Here is a 14,563-nt window from a genome sequence, read left to right as displayed (position 1 = left end):
CTTTGAGAAGCCCTTTGGACAGACTTGTGGCAGAAGGACTGCTGAGTCAGAGGGCACAGTTCTGTGACCTGACATGCCGTCAAGTGACTTTGAAACAAGGTTGTTTACGCCGCCGTCATCAACATGTGGGTGTACCAGTTTCATCATCACCTTATCAACATGGGGTGTTATTAGCTTAACAAAATTATAATTCGGGCCGGCACCGCGGCTCACTAGGCTAATCCTCCGCCTTGCGGCGCCGGCACACCGGGTTCTAGTCCTAGTCGGGGCACCGATCCTGTCCCGGTTGCCCCTCTTCCAGGCCAGCTCTCTGCTGTGGCCCGGGAAGGCAGTGGAGGATGGCCCAAGTGCTTGGGCCCTGCACCCCATGGGAGACCAGGAGAAGCACCTGGCTCCTGCCATCGGATCAGCGCGGTGCGCCGGCCGCAGCGCGCCAGCCACGGTGGCCATTGGAGGGTGAACCAACGGCAAAAAGGAAGACCTTTCTCTCTGTCTCTCTCTCACTGTCCACTCTGCCTGTCAAAAATTTAAAAAAAAAATTATAATTCAATAGTCTTTTCCATGGCCTTTTGTTAGATTTATATATTTTGTCCTTACTGAGGCCAGTGCGCATTTTTTTCCATCTGCTTGTTTACCAGCTCTTTGGGGAATGCCGACTTTGGCTGTTTCGCAGGTTGCGTTCATTACTTCCGAGTGTAGACACCTTCAAATGGAGCCAGTCACAGCACAGCCTTGCTTTAACATGAGCAAGCTTTCAAAACAGGCCTACATGTGACAGGCTGATGGACGTGCTGGCACCAAAACACCTTGCTCTTCATGGCATGGGGAGACCCCTGTGTGCAGTCCCTGGATGGCTCTTGGGGTCTTTATGCCTTCAACCTTAACACTTGTCCCCTGTCAATGTGTCCCTTCTGAGCAAGGCAGGTGTTTTCTTCAGCAAGCTCTGAGACATGCCTCCTGCTACTATTTTTGGGCTTAGAAACTCAGAAAAACAAAGAGAAGTCCCTGTGTGTTCCTGGGAAGTACGTTTCTCTGTGGTGCCGTTTGTGTTTCTAGAAGCTGTCTCTGATTTTTCTTATTGCCTTGTTCACCACATCCTGTGGGCTCTGGAGGCTTCTACAGTCCTGTGTGTGTTTGTCTGTCTCACGAGGGCCTGAAGCTCTCCCCTGCGAGGCTGGGGCTCACTTGTCAGGAGAGTCAGCATGGGTTGCAAAGAGCAGTGTCCCCACGGAGAATGGAGCGTGTATGCAAATTTGTAGAAACTCCTACAGTCTATGCAGGGGGACTATTGGAATGAGAAGTGGGCTTTCAGTATAGACTTGCAGAGTCTCAGGGTTGGAAGAAAGCTCAGAGACATCCAGCCTAGTACTCCCTTGGAGCAAGGCTCCTCTCTAAGCATTTCTGATGGTGGCACCCCTGGTGCCTGCACCCCTCCCCAGGTGGCTGGATCTTGTTGAATAAAATTGTCCTCTTGCACACTTCTTTCCTTTTAACAACATCATCATCATCAACAACAAATGATTTCTAATTGAAAAGGATTGGGAAAAATAAAAGACTTGGGTGTAGCTGGTGTTGCATTGGTCTTGGAGGACACTGCATAGCGTGTGTGCAGATCTGTCTTGAGCAAGCTCTCTGAGCCCCATGGTAACCTTCTGCCACTTGCGAATGGTGGGGCTGCATTTGGGGATTGGTGGCCATGTGACAACCCACCAGTGCCGCCTTGGAGGGAGGTGGCAGGCGATGAGAGGCCCCGATGAGTGGTTTCTGCAGGGCTGAACTTCCCGTTCCTACTTGGGCTTCCTTCCTTTTCCTGGGCTGATGATCCATTGACAGTTGACCAGGGGTCACTCAAGAACATTCACAAGTAGACTTGAGGAGTCATTTCCTCACTGTCTTTCTCTCCTTCCTGCTGGGGGGGGGTGAACTCACCTAACTGCTTGGAGGGGTCTATCTATACTGAGGTCACAACTGACTTTGGACAAGCCCTGTTAGTGTTCTGGGAGTTGGGATGTCTTGGCCAGCAGGGGACTGGTTCTTTTCTTTAGTTTCTTACCTCTCTTAGTCCTGCTGCTTGTTAACCTGAAGTCACCTTTCTTGGTCCTAGAAGCTGTGGACCAGCAGCCCTAGAGGGCCCCTGGGCCTCAGCCTCTTGTCTAGCCTGGCGTAGCCCTGTGCAGCCTGGCATGGAGATATGGGAAAAATGTTCTCTTCTTAGGGAAGGAGAGAGTAGTCACTGTCCCTCTGCCTGACATCAGACTCATTGCTTGAAATCCCTTTTGTTCTTTCTCTAGCTTCAGGGGTGAGGACGCCTTGGACTTGCTCCAAGATGCTGAGCTCTTGTGCCTGTTGGACTGTGGCATACATAGCTGACACTGCCTCCAGCTGCACCCTCCCGTCCCCTGCCTCTGACCTGCTGTGTGAGTTTGGATGAGTCCCTTGCTGTCTTGCAGCTTCATTGGTTTCTTCAGTGAGATGAGAGGGTGCATGTTTGAAGCTTTCATACTTAATCTCTGAGATCGCCTGTGAAGGCCTGGCACGTGTGACTGATCAAGGGCGAGTGGCTTTGGATGAAATGGGGTCGCAGTTCTCTTTCTGCACCTGCCTCGTCCCCACTGAGTGCCCAGAGTGGTGGGCAGGAGAGTCTCTTGAACCGCTCAGGATTTGTGGAGTCAGATGGAAAGAGTAGCATTGGCAGTGTCTTCTGTAGGCTGGTGACCTGATTTCCACAATGTGGTGTGTGCTTATTAAGCATGAAGTATGTGTCAGGCATGCTGCACAGGTTGTGTTCCGTCTCTCCAGGCACTCCAAGAGGTCTTCATCCCCACACCTCAGACAATGCCCAAAGCTCAGGGAGGTGCGCTCTGCCCTGTGTACCAGAGGTCTCGCCTCCAGGAAGTGGTGTAGCCTCCACCCCAGCCCAGGTTGCTCTGCAGCAAAGCCTGTCGGCCTCACTCTGAGCTTTCCTGACTCCCTGCCATGTGTGACTGTCAGCCCGGGGCTCAGCATCCCAGCCTGCCTTGGACTTTGGTTATTTGAGTTGTCATCCTTCCTGCCACCTCTCGTGACCCCAGGATTTAACCCCTTAGATGTTCCTAGCCCAGGGAGGTGTAGTAATAGGTCAAAGGCTGCCATGCTCTCTAGAATATGCTGTGTTACTCAAATAGTCCCCGTGACGTCACTTGTTTCTTCATTGTCCTAAGCAAACTTTACCTTTCCTGTTGCCCTCAGTGCTTTTCCTCGTGTGCACAAACCTCAGGCTCCCACGGATCCCCTTTCCTTCAGTACTCCCATCTGTTTCCCTTGCCATCATCCTCAGGAATGAGGATGCCTTAGGGGGCCAGCGGGCACCCAGGGGCTGTACATTTCCTGGTGGGGGACTGGGGCTGGTGTCTGTGTTTCTCCAGGGTTTTGTTCTGCCCCTAAAACTTCATTCTCGAACAGAGGCTCATGGCACCTCCCACACCCCTGCGTGTTTCAGGAGTGTGGCAGATGAGGCATAGGGTGCACCGTCAGAAATCTTTGTCAGTCGTGAGACTTTCATTACCAGGTGTTACCAAGCACCACGGTTCCGTGAGCTTGGTGATTAGGTCTCCAAACTATACTGGTATGTTTGGCACCTTCCGTCAGCTGGACATCTGCACTGGGAATGGGCACATCATAGCCCTGTTCACAATGATAGATGTGGTGGTCACAGACTGTTCCCCCCATCTTGTGTCACTGGGCCATCACCGTTATGATGGATGTATTGCTCTTTACCCAAGACCTGATGAGCAGAGTCAGGACTTGGTTTGCTAATGCTACTGCCTCCTATGTCTCCCTCCATTCTCTCAGTTCGTGCAAGCTGTTGATCCCAAGTTACCTCCATTAGGAAGCCCTCCATGTGCAGCTCAGTTGTCAACTTTATTATTAATGTTACTTTACGTGAATTGTGTAATTTAACCTCTACAGATCACCATTACCTTTCATTTATTGTCAAGCAACTTTGGGTGTACTTCCTGCTCAACCTGCATTCCTTTGTCCATCTGCTCACTGTCCGATCACCCAACTGAAGTTTCCCCAAGCTCCTTGCCTGTCTTGCACGCTGGGGGAACAAAGATGAAGACAGTGAGTCTTTGCCTCAATGACCTGGGCCGGTATTAGAGCAGTTGTGAGTGTTTGCACACGATTCACAGCTCTTGCTCATTGGTCACACCCTTGTCAATACCGTGCTCCAGGGAAGCTGTTCCCGTTTGCCCTCCTGGCCCTAGAACCTTCTTAGTGGCACAGGGCCCGAGTGTGAATCATGAGAACCTTTCTGATGCACGTTGGTTTCCCTGTGAAGCAGATGCTGAGGTGTATGTATTAGTGGGGAGGACACCCATCACGGGGTGCCTTTGGCATCCACAGTTGGGAAATTGAGGAAGAAGAAATCAGGATTAGAAGTCAAGCTGTCGCAATGTCTCAGCAAAGGCCAAGCCCAGAGGAGCCTTGCAGTTGGAATGGTCCTTCTGTATTGGCTTGAATTGGGTGAGCACTCACTGCATGTGGGCTTCCCTTCAAGGATGATCAACCTCAAGAAAAATAGTTTTGTCTCTACAGTGCAGTCCCCTAAGAGGCCTGTGAGCTGAGGGTCATCCACCCGCACTGTGAGCAGCTGCTTTGGGTGATGGCTGGACTTACCTGCGCTGTTCCCTTTTCATCCCCAGGACCTAGCACATACCAGGTACCAAGTATTTTGGGAAATGGAATTACCCAAGCTTTATGAAGCAGTGTAACTAATTCATTAAGCAAGTATTTACTGTCTGGCAGTGATGTATTGAGCTCCTGTTCCACCTCAGGCCCCTGGCTACCCTTACGGAGTTCACAGTCCAGGGGGTTAGAACTGAGTGGTGGTTCACCGTTGGCTTCCTGGAAGGGGGGACCTCTGTCTTGGGGGTGTGACTTCCTGGGCGTTGAGCCTGGTATTTCCTGGGCCCCCTGGAGGACTACTCATTGAGGTGCGAAGTTGAATGGGTCCACGATGTTTCCCTCAGGAAGGGGAATGTCCAGCCCACCTGCTGGTGCACCTGTCTAGCCCAGGGAAAGTCCCTGCTTCACTGAAATTCACTGACGACTGACCTCCCATTAGCCTGGAACTTCCCCGGGAGTCCCATTGGCTCAGTGACTTTACATCATTTGAGTAACTGGAGAATGGAGGGATCTCTCTTTTGAATTGAGTGGAAATATGTATTTTCTCCTCTATGAGTCACCAAAAATTACAGCCCAGCCGATACGTACTCACTGAGCTTCTCTTCCCTGTATGTAAATGAGCTAGCATTACAGTTCAGGAAGTAGAGACGAACGGCGAGGATGCGATGAAATCAGTGGTTTTCAGATCTCAAGAGACCCAGGCACTGGCCCGCTTAGCCCTCTTCCTTTTCAGGAAGCCCCTGGGGTGGGGAGAGGAGCGGCCAAGGCCACCTGAAGAAGGTCGAGAGAAGCGCAGGCCGTGGGATTCTCTGGCACATTTGCCAGTGCCATTTGCTCGCTCTGCAGCCGCTCGCTCACCTCCCCATAGGGGCAGCAGGAAGGGCATGCAGTGGGTTGTGTTTATCTGCACGAGTCATCCAAATGATCAGAAAGGCTTTTACCGAAAGCAATGGCTTTGATGTTCTAGGTGACAAGACCCAGGCGTGCTGGCAGGAAGGGAGGTTTTTGGGGTTGGAGAAATGAAAACTATGCACCTTCAGCGGTGACTTCATAACTTAACACCCATGCGGTGGGAGGATGTGTGTGAGGGAAAGTTAAACAGACGCACGGGGACAAAAAGGAAAGTTTGAGGTGGAAGATTAGGAGGTGCGATGCTTCTGTTGGCCCAGGGAAACCTCCTAGTGAGTGTGACTTTCCAGAACCGTCTTCCTCCCATTGCCCTCTCTGCAGTCTCTGTTTTGGTGGTGAGAATCTCACAGCACTTGGCAGTGTTCAGAGCGTTTTCATGGGTGTTATCTCAGTCTCGCGGGAGACGGTGCTGCGACCCACACATGCCTCTGGTTGGGGGAGTGTGGCTTAGAACCCTGGGCCCTCCGACCTTAGATCCTTTCTTTGTGTGACCGTGGAGGTCCTCACTCTGCCTCCCAGGGCAAGTACAGGTTAGGAGCCCACTCCGCTATGGAGACTGTGGGCACCTTTCCTCGCTGTTCTGTGCCCTGGTTTGCTTAGCTGTAAAATGGGGATAACAAGGTTCCCTACGCACCTCCAGGGGTTGTTGTAGACACAGGCACTCACACAGTTCCTGCCCTTGCAAGACTGTGGGTTGGGATTCCTGAAGACTGGCTTTCCTCAGCCATCTTCACAGCAGATCTGGGGCATCGGGGACTTACGGATGGGCCTGTTGGGGACCAAATCTAAATCTCCTCCAGGATCATCAGTGTTGCTGCTGCTTCCGGGTCTCTAATCACTCTGGTGCCTCCCCCGCTGCAGACACGCAGATGGAGTGGAGACAGATGTCCTGGGCATCAGCAGGGCAGTGCTCCAGGGTCCCCAGCCCACACAGTGACTGGGCGGAACTCTTTTCTGTCTTTTGGATTTAAAACACAACAAAGCAAACCTTTTAAAGAAGTGTCTTCGTTTGTTTTCGCAAAATGCAAACAACTCTCAAATAGGTGAACGTCTTTGTCTTCTGTGGCTCTCACAAAATACTTGAGACTGGGTTATTTACCAAGCCAGGTTTATCCAGCCACAGTTCCAGAGGCTGTGCAGAGGAAGCGCAGGATCAGACAGCCTATCTGGTGAGGACCTCATGCTGCTTCATTCCATGGTAGAAGTCGGAAGGGCCAGTAGAGTTGTGTGCACGAGAGGCCGTGCACAGAGGGTGGCCTCGCTTTTAACCACCCTCCCTGTGGCACCTAATCTACCCCTTCAAGAGTGGGAGCTCACTCGATGCGTTGAGAATTCACCCAGGCCTGCAAGAAGGCTGCTCATCATGCCAACAGTCTATTCAGTTCTTCAAGCCCTCCCTGCCCAGAAGACGTTCTGGAGGGGACAGATTGTATTCAGACCACAGCAGTAAGTCATTCCCCGAACACTTGTCCAAAGAGAGGAAAGGTGTGCAAGGCAGCCTGCTGCCCATCAGTGTTTGCAGACCCCTGCTTCCGCTTCCCGGCAACACAGCTCTCACAGTCGGTGGAGTCAGTCCATGCATGGTTGAGAAGGAGATGTGTGTCCATGGGTGCACCTACAGGCAAGGCTTGAGACGCCAGCGTTACCTGTCTGGGGCTTGACCTCAGAGGAAGCTGGCCTTGGTGGCTGCTGCCACTTGGGCCTGGAATGTTGCCTCCTTTCTGCCTGTGGAAATAATTTCAAAGTCCCCTGGAGTCAAATCCCAGCTCACCTACGCTCCAGCTTGAAATCCAGGCAGCACGTCCTCCAGTGTCAGTGTCCTCCAATGCGAACTGAAGATAACACTAGCATCTACCTTAAGCGTTCTTAGGTGGCTCCAGTGATCTGAGAGGTACAGCCCTTTGAATTAACATAGACTGGCAGGGAGCCAAAGCCAGCCCTGGCTCCAGGTGGGCACCCGTGTTTCTCTCTGTCCTGCACAGCTCACTTCCTGCCAGGCTGCTTGGTGACCAGGCTCTGGCCTGCTTGTTTCCCGTTAGTCCTCCAAGCCAGGCCTGGGGTCTCTTAATAGTGGCATCGATACGTGTTTTTATTTTTCGTGGGAGGTGGTGGTTCACGTTAAATTTCAGTTTCATCCTTTGCAGTTTTCTGCATAGTAAATTGTAACATTTATGGAGAAGGTGATGTGGGTTTGATCAGAAAGACTTAGACTCTCTGCTTGTGGGGTTGATCCTCGCTGCCTTAGACCTGTTTCTTCCCCTTCTGCTTCTGAGCTCTTGGTTTTGTGTTTTGACAGAATTTAAAGCTAGCAGGGGGAAAAAAAGCACAAAGATATTATAAAGAATTCACCAGTGGTTAAGTCAGGCTGCAGACTCCCCACCCCACTGTTTTTTTTCCGACCCATTTGAGAGTAAGTTGCAGACATGCTTCTTACCCCAGATATTCAGCGTGTGTTTCCTAAGAATGAGCACATGCTCTTATATAACCACTGTGTAATTGTTAAACTCAGGAAACCCAGGCTGCTGCAATTGTATTATCTAATCCACAGGCCGCACACAATCTCATCAGCTGTCTCGACAATGTCCTATTTGGCTGTTTTTTTCCTGTTTCCAGATCACCATAGCATTTAGCTGCCGTGTCTATTTTGCCTTCCCTTAACCTGCAACAGTTGCTCAGCCATTCTTGACCTTGACACTGTTGAAAAGTCCAGGTAAGTTGTCTGTAGGTTGTTCCTCAGTCTGGGTTAGAAGCTTCATGCTTTTTTTATAGAAGTTTCTTAGAGAATGAATATCTTGTATCCACTGATTCACTTCTCAAGTGCCTGCAACAGCTGGGGTTGAGCCAGCAACCCTATCCAGGTCTCCCATATGGGTGGCAGGAATCCAAGGACTTGAGCCATCATGATCTGCTGCCTCTGGGACTCAATTCCTGGTACCCGGATCTGGGCTGCATGTGTGGGGCACCCCAGTGCCTGCCCAAGGAGCCTTCATTCTGGATTACTCATACTGTATGTACCACTTGATTGATCTCGTTGCTTGTGTTCGTAAGGCTATGGTCACCTCGATGTTCTGCAGATGAAGAGACTGAGGCATCGAGAGATCAAGCAGATTATCTGTGGTCACCTTCCCAGGAAGCACAGAGCCTGAGGTTCAAGTCCTGGATGACGATCTTAAGACCCAATGTGCCTACCAGGCAGCAGGAATAAATGACAGCAGTGAGAGACCAAGATGTCTGTCATACACCTGCCCTGAGCCAGATGCTGCAAGGTAATCCCAGTTTAGGGAGGTAGCTGCTCTTTCTCATTCCAGTTTATGGGCAAGGACCAGAGCAGTTAAGTGCACTGCCCACAGTACCCCAGATTGTAATTGTTGGGGGGCTAACCTGTACCCTTAGCTTATGCAGGCTCCCTGCGTGCACAGGCCTCCTGGACTGCATCAGATTCAGCCAAGCATGGAGCCAGGCTTGGTTGATTGGGGGAGAGAGGCTCAGCCGTATCTGATTTCCTGCCCACTTCTAGGCCATTCTCCGGGGATATGCACACATCCCAAGACGTGGCCTGTGCTAAGGGGCTTCCTGAGGGCAGTGTCCCATCCTCTGCTACCCACAGCTGCTGTCACTGCCCCAGTCACCCCTGTGCTTTTTCGCAGTCTGCTGATTGTGTTTTGATGATTTCCGGGTCAGGAATGTGTGTGTGTTGAGTCACTACACGGCTGTCTCACGGCAGCCGAGCGACTGACCGACCCTGGCCATGGGGAGGTTGGCCCTGGCCGCCATCTGCACACCCACTTGGTTCCCCTCCCACTCCTCCATGTGGCACTCACGGCCCAAGGTGAGGCTGCCTGGCTGGCAGTGGCAATGGTGCTTATGCCGTGCTGTGCCTCTCACTCACCTTTCTGGCAGAGACCGCATTCTTGGTGGTTACCTGTGCCTGTTCAGGTTGTGCAGCCACCATGCATCTCACCTGGTTAGAGAGAGGAGGTGAACATGCCCTGCCTTCCATTTTGCGGGGGGTGGATGACCTCGGACTTCCAGCACGCCTGGAGTTCTGCTGGTGGAGAGGAGGGCAGATCCCAGAGCAGAGCGGCCGAGAGGCTGGAGTAGACCCCCCCCCCCCCAGCTCTTCTGGGTTGTGGGTGGCCTGAGTCTGCCTGCCAAGGGCACTCAGACCTCTCAGACATCGTCACACTGATGGGCCCCAGCAGTGATCCTCCACTGTTGTGGTCAACATCGAGAAGGTACCTTCCGCAGCCTTAGAGTGCTGGTAGCTTGGTTGGCCAGGTCGGGGCCAGGTGGCTGCATCAGCCGCAGCGCTGCACTAGGCCCTGCACTCCTGGCCAGCCCAGGACTCACCACTGCACTGGAAGCTGCAGGGAGGAAGTTAGGAATTCAGTCTCCTCCTTTCAATGCAACGTTGTGTGTGTGGGTAATAACATTAATTAAAGACGTTAATCAGTATGGCTGCCTTGGAAAGAGGTTCTGTCCTCTGCAGGGGCTTGTGTTCTCTGTTCCCCCAAGCCCCGACCCTGATCCCCCCATCACAAGGAGTGGGGACAGTGGATCAGCCACGTCCTCATTGTTTTGTATCAGGCAACCCCCTTTGCCTCTCTAAGCTTTAGCGTCCACATCTGTAAAATGGGAGTGACCGTTGCACCTGTCTCCTCACCTCCGGGGGTCTTGTGTGAGTCCTGGGAGGACAGTATTTAACGGCATCCTCTACAGAGCAGACCCAAGAAGGCTGCTACTGTTACGGTGAATTCTATTTGTAGTTTATAGAGTAACCCTTTCATGCTCTGTCTCATTTCATCTCATAACACCTGGGAGGTGGATAGTGTTCGCCCCTGCTGTGTTCCACAGATGTGTGGGCTGACACTGGTCAGAGCCAGGCCTGAGCTGAGGACCCGGGATTGGAGCCCCAGACTTTAGCTGCTCTTTCATTGCTTTTGTGTATTGTCTTAGCCACATGTGCTAAGCCCTAGCCTGAGGAAGTCCTTGTGATGAGATAGGAAAAGAGGAGCTCTTTTTCTTTCCCCTTTGGGAAGGAGACTAAGAAGCTAAGACCTGAGTGCTTGCTTGAGTGGTATTAAAAGCAGCTGACATTCATAAGTGCTTACAGCGTACCAGGTCAGGTGCTAAGCTTTGCAGAGATTCTCAGTGCTGTGAACAAACCTTTACTGTAGAAGCTGAGCCTCAGGAAGCATCTTGCGTAGACCCCTGAAAAGACTTTGAGTAGCAGAACTGGGAGGTAATCTGGTGAGAGCCCACATCCAGGAACTGTGCTGCTGCCCTTTGTGGGTAAGGAAGCGAATGCATTTGGACAACAAGGCAAAAAGTGCTTCCTGGGTCAGGACGCCGAGGAGCATGGGGATGCATGGGTGCCAGGATTATGGCTTTCTGGGAGCCTTGCTTGTCAAGGGGACTTTTAAAAGATTTATTTATTTATTTGAAAAGCAGAGTTACAGAGAGAGAGAGTCTTCCAGCTGCTGGTTCACTCGCCAAATGGTGCAACAGCCGAGGCTGGGCCAATCTGAAGCCAGGAGCCAGAAGCTTTTGGTCTCTCATGTGGGTGCAGGGGCCCAAGGATTTGGACCATCTTCTACTTAGCCAGGCCATAGCAGAGAGCTATATGGGAAGTGGAGCAGCCGGGATTTGAACCGACACCCATTTGGGATGCCAGCACTGCAGGCGGTGGCTTTACCTGCTACATCACAGCGCTGGCCCCTCAAGGGGGACCTTTCTAAGGAAGGTGCAGCTGACTCTGTTCTGGGACCTGGCCTCTGGGTGTTGGCTGGATTAAACCAGCACTAAAGTGGAGGAGGCAGGTGCTTTTGGGCTTGCACAACTGATGTGGGTCTGTCTGTCCCTGATGCCTACACCTCCAAGGGAGGGATGTGACCAGGGGCCTCAAAGGAGTAAGTTACAGCCAGGTCATGCCTGCAGGAGAGCGGGAGACTGGATCCTGGGAAACATAAGCCACCTGTCTCTGCTGTCGGTCTTGGGGCAAGGATGCTTTGCCAGCCATGCTCAGAGTTCATGACAAATTCCTCTTTAGAACCTTTCAGCATCAGTGATTCTGAGTCTGCTTCCTGAGCCCAGTCTCTCTAACAATGTGGCTGTCAGGGTGGAATGCATGAAAGGGAGGTCTGGAAGGGGAAGGGGCCCCTCTTGTTATGTGATCATGTGGCCTCCTGTGGCTGCCACTGCCAGCATCACCATCCCTGGAAAGATGGGAGGATCTGTTACTCCGAGCCCCTGAGGCTCAGCATCAGGCCCTGTTTCAGGGTAGCTTAGGGCGTTCTCTCTGGGCTGGTAGGACCAGAGGTGGCCCCCATGCCTCGTTCTCCACACGGTCCCACCCCTCCTGGCTACCTCATGTAGCCATCACAGGTATCAGCTAGGATAAGAATCTCCGGTGAGGCTACATTTTTTGTTTCTTGAGTAAGGTGTGATGTCCACTGATGACGTGTTACCAGACTGTGGTTCTGAGTGCGGATAAAACTCAGGACAATGATGTCATACAGCTGCCACGGTTCACGTAATCTCCTGTGTGCAGGATGAGCCGGGTATCCCAGGCAGGGCATGCGCAGTAAGAGGTCTCTGGGTCTGTGCTTCCTCTCTGTCTGGAGTTCCTGGAATCAGATGAGTGAAGAAGTTCCGCTGGGAAAGGGAAATGTGATTGATGGGCATGTGCGTGGTGGTCAGGAAGGACCCAACCATTGGTCCCTGCCTGGTCCCTTGGTGTGACTTACAAAGTGTGGGACTCTCAAAGCAGGCCTCGTGAGGTTACATAGCTGATGTATGTACAGTGTCCAACACACAGCTTGGCATATAATAGCATCTGCTCTTCTGGTACTTCTCATTTAGCATCTAGTAAATATATGGTCCTTACTTTTCAAATGAATGGAACATCTCATTGGCACACCTGTTAAAGTAGAGCCCTACACTGATACTTCTCTTTCCTCTTGTATGTTTCTAGACTCCTGTTAGACCTGGAATTTCGACACTTTTAGTCTGAAAAAACTGTGCGTCCACTCAGAACCCCAGAAGGACTTAGGAACTGTCCTTCCCTGCGTAGAAGCTGGAATATTTGGCTTTTGGAGAATTGAGGTAAGGGATTTTCTGCTCATGAGCCTTGTGGAACCCAGAATGGCTTTTGGCATTTGTGATTTCTTACAACACAAGTTTGGTGGTTCTGGAACACTTGACCAGTTTTCCTGTGCTGCTCCCAGGTGCTTGGGCAGCTGGCTTCCTGTCCCCTTACCCTGACCTGGCACTCAGCGTTTAGTCCACTTGGTCTTGTGCCTAGGCAGTACTCCCTCTGGCTCCAGCTGGGCAAGGAGCCCACCATCTCCGAGCCCACTTCTGATCTCACAGAGAGTATGGAATGTTCCAGCTGTCTTGCTAGGGTGTGGAGGCTGCCTTGAGGAGAGGAGGAGAGGTGGAGCAGAGGTTACTGAATCAGATCAGAGTGCCTTTGGAGCATCCACGCTAGAAGCTCCTCTTCCATTCCGAGTTTGTTCCTTCCTCTTTGAATTGCATGCTTTGACCACATTGAGCATGAGCCTGCTTGGGATAAATGGTAGGGCACTGGCCTTCAAGCAGACCTGGGGCTTCTGAATTTTGCTACCTACCTCACCTTGGGGAAATCACTCACATGGTCTGAACCTTGGTTTCCTCACTTGTGAAATAGAGATGTCGGCGGATCCCTCATGAAGATGTTGCGGGTCTTAAATGAGATGGTGGAAGAAATACTGAAATTTGGAAGAGGTGTTTTGTGCTCCCAATTACTATGTAGAAGACCTTCCAAGTCTGTTCTGTGTATCTTTCACCTGACCTCAAGTCTGCCTGGAAAGTAGCCTGTGCATCCCCTCCTGGTCACGCCCACCTTCTTACCCCCAGCTGAGTTGCACTCTGCCAGACTGCAGCAGGCAACCTGCCACAGTTACCCCAGGCTACTGCACTCTGTAGAAGTTTCTCTTAGCCCCTCCCCTGCCTCTCTCCCCCATTGCTGGCGAACTTGTTTAGAATAAGGATGCTCTTTATGTATCTTAGTAACTGGCACAGTGTCTGGCCCAGTTTTGGGCCCCACAGTGTAGATGTTGGGAGAACAAATGAATGAAAAAATGAAAGGGAGGGAGTCAAGACAGGGGAAAGAAGAGGGAAGGAGACAGATAAGCAAAAGAGGACATTTTTTTTTACCAGTTCAGAGGAAAGAACGAGGGCAGTTGCTTGCTTTTCTTTAAAGAAGATATTGGGAAGAATGAATAACATGAAAAGAACCCAGTGTGATTCCTATAACGAACCTGAACTTTTGCACGGATAGAAAGAGGGGTAAGAAAGTGTGGCTGGTGAGAACAAAGTCAAAGAAATTAGCACTGAAGAGAGCAGCAGAGAATTAGGCTATGGTTGTGCTACTGGGGGCTCTCTTGTGTTGGATATTAAACATTTCCAAGCGCCTGCATCCTATTTCGGAGTCCCAGCTCCCCCACTGGCCATCCAGCTTCCTGCTTCATGCACTCCCTGGGCGGCAGCAGGTGATGGCTCAGATACAAAGTGTTCCCAAGTACATTTGTATCTCTCATCTGCTCTGGTGTTGGCCGTTCCTGAGACACAGAGATGAACAGTTGAGACCTTGCCTTCCAGTCATGGTGGAAGACACACAACGCCTGGTGTGCCCTACGTGCACCAAGTAGAATGGTCTCCTCGTATGGGTGGCAGATTTGTTCCAGGACCCCTGCAGATGCCCAAATCTACAATGCTGAATTCTCTTACGTAAATGGCATAATATTTGCATTTAATGCATGCACATCCTTCCATATCCTTTCAGTCATGCCTAGATTACTTACAGTGCTCCATACAGTGTAATTGCTGTGTAAATAGTTGTTGTATTGTATTGATTCAGGAGTACGTGTTCAGTACAGATGCAGTTATTTTTTCCAAATGTTTTTGATGCACGGTTAAGTCCATGGATGCAGAACCCATGGATGCA

The 14,563-nt window shown here is 51.3% G+C and overlaps 1 long non-coding RNA gene across 23 annotated transcripts in view; it reads left to right on the top strand.

Moving 5' to 3' along the window:
• Positions 1–14,563, top strand: part of LOC133757518 (uncharacterized) — a 261,209-nt gene that overhangs the window by 145,535 nt on the left and 101,111 nt on the right. For 21 of the 23 annotated variants that reach the window (XR_009865670.1, XR_009865679.1, XR_009865665.1 and 18 more), the window contains one exon: positions 12,551–12,681. This is a non-coding gene — a long non-coding RNA (uncharacterized LOC133757518). Of the gene's footprint in view, positions 1–8,190; positions 8,288–8,651; positions 8,844–12,550; positions 12,682–14,563 lie in introns of all 23 variants that reach the window. The other 2 variants (XR_009865683.1, XR_009865676.1) reach the window with 2 other exon arrangements.

Source organism: Lepus europaeus, chromosome 4 (assembly GCF_033115175.1).
Source record: "Lepus europaeus isolate LE1 chromosome 4, mLepTim1.pri, whole genome shotgun sequence".
NCBI lineage: Eukaryota > Metazoa > Chordata > Mammalia > Lagomorpha > Leporidae > Lepus > Lepus europaeus.
This window is presented reverse-complemented; position numbering and strand designations above follow the sequence as displayed.